Source organism: Suncus etruscus, chromosome 11 (genome assembly GCF_024139225.1).
Source record: "Suncus etruscus isolate mSunEtr1 chromosome 11, mSunEtr1.pri.cur, whole genome shotgun sequence".
NCBI lineage: Eukaryota > Metazoa > Chordata > Mammalia > Eulipotyphla > Soricidae > Suncus > Suncus etruscus.
Window position 1 is genome coordinate 47,534,422 of NC_064858.1, and position 2,262 is coordinate 47,536,683.

Here is a 2,262-nt window from a genome sequence, read left to right on the forward strand (position 1 = left end):
AGACTTTCCTATTTAAAAAAATTTTTTATTTTGGCCAGCTGGTGATGCTCAGAGATTATTCTGGTGCTGCCAAGAAATTATAAATGGAATTATTCAGGGGACCACATGAAATACAGAGAATCAAACCCAGGTCAGTCTCATGTAAGGCAGCACCCTACCCGCTATACTATATTTATGGCTCTATGTTTAACTTTTGGAGGATTCTCCATATTCTTTTCCATAATGGTTTTACAAACTTAACAATTTTCACTAGTAGTATAAAAAGTTCTCATTTCATCCCCATTCACAGTAGCATTTGTTATCTCTTGTATTTTTTTTCTTTTATAATGTGAACTGATCTCATTGAGGTACTTATTTGTATTTACTCAATAAGTAGGGCATCTTTTTAGGTCCAGTTCTTGTTTTATTTATTTTTAATTATTGAAATTATTGGAAATTATTTATTAAAATTAATTATGAAAATAATTGTTGGAAATATTGGATTAAATATTAAAATAAATTATTGAAAAATTTAAATATGGGAGACTCCCCACCTGTGCTTGCAGAATTGGATGCTACTCCCAGCAATGGATGATATGGACCTAATGGTTCTATGCTCAGATGCAATGATATAGTACTACTTGGGCCTCCAAGAGATAGGACCTTCTGTGGCAGTTGGGGATCATGAAGTACCTGGTATCAAACTCAGGGCCTTGAGCACCGTCTCTCAAAACTGTCTCCTCAGAGTTTTGCTGAAATATCTTAAATTATATCACAGAATGGCTTTTATTCTTATATAAAATATCTTAAACCTCTAAAAAAAATCAAGATATAAAGGCTCAGGGAATAGTACAGCAGTTAAGGTACATATCTGACCTGCTCCTGACCGGGTTCTATTACCAGCATCACATTTTCCCTTGAACATTGCAGGGTAAAGTCCCAGAGGCTCCCAAGCACCACAGAGGAGGCCCCAAAACCCCAGATCTGCAGGTCCTTAGCAGCACCACATCCTCAGCACCTCATGCTAGTTCCATCAGTGCATTGTGATGCATGCAGTGTTAGAATTATGTACATAGGAAGCCACAAACAACTGTAATTAAATTACAGGGCTTCCATTTTTTAAAAAGGAAATACCCAGTTTTTAAATTGTAATATATCTGGGTTTGGAGGGAATACTATTTGGGAAGAAATTTGGGCCACACTTGCAGTATTTAGAGGTTACTGTGCTCAGGTGTCATTCCTGGCAATGCTTAGGGGACTATATGGGATGCCCAGTATTGAATTTAGGTTGCCATGTGCAAGGAAACCTACCCACTGTGCTATTGCTCTGGCACCTTAGAATACTATTTTTTAAGTGCTAGACAGAGATCTGAATTTATTGAAGTTTAATTTCAATGTGTTGGTTTTATTCAATAACCTAGGGTGGGAATTACCAAAAAGAAGCATTATCATTTTAGCAAACCCTGGACAGCCTATACTGGTCTTGGTGTTCTGCCTATGCTAGATAAGCAATTAGTGTTTGCTGCTGCTGAAAAAAAAAACTAAAAATGAGTTCATTCTCATCACCATTATTTGGGACAAGAGAGTTTGCTTTCTGAGTCATTTCTACCTACCAAGACAAAAAAAAAATTTCCTTACCAGGATAAGCTTTGCGCAGTGGCAGTATCATAGCCAATGAGGTTTATCTGAGGCGTGGTTATTGCTAATTGAAAACTTTATCAGGATAAAGAAATTAAATGGAATTAATGTAAAACAGGCCAGCTCTGTGTCTGGCAGATCTTAGGTATCTAGGATGGGAGATTAGGTCATTACCAATTTGTTCTAATAGGTAATAGAGATGTATCCCACTTGACTTAATGTAAAGAATAGAAAAACAATATTAAGAGAGAGCCAGTAAATCAACTGTAAGAGTGTTAAAGAGAGGGCCGGAGAGATAATAGCATGGACATAGGGCATTTGCCTTGCATGCAGAGGAACGGTGGTTCAAATCTTTGCATCCCTTATGGTCCCCCGAGCTTGCCAGGAGTGATTTCTGAGTGTAGAGCCAGGAATAATCCCTGAGTGCTGCCGGGTGTGACCCAAAAACTAGAAGGAAAAAAAAGAATGTTAAAGAGAAACCAAAGGAGGAGGAGGAGGAGGAAGATTAAAGAAATAGGTAAAGTGAAACAAAAGACAAGAAAGTATGGATTTCAGGATCATTACACCTGTGGGTTGCATTTGGGGCATTTTTTTGTTTGTTTATTTGTTTCTACGTGAGAAAGCAGGGAATTCATGCCCCTGTGG

The 2,262-nt window shown here is 37.7% G+C and overlaps 1 pseudogene; it reads left to right on the plus strand.

Annotated features, from left to right (window-relative positions):
- The first annotated feature begins 1,624 nt into the window (after positions 1 to 1,624).
- On the plus strand, positions 1,625 to 1,746 carry LOC126023379 (uncharacterized; annotated as a pseudogene).
- Positions 1,747 to 2,262: the final 516 nt, after the last annotated feature.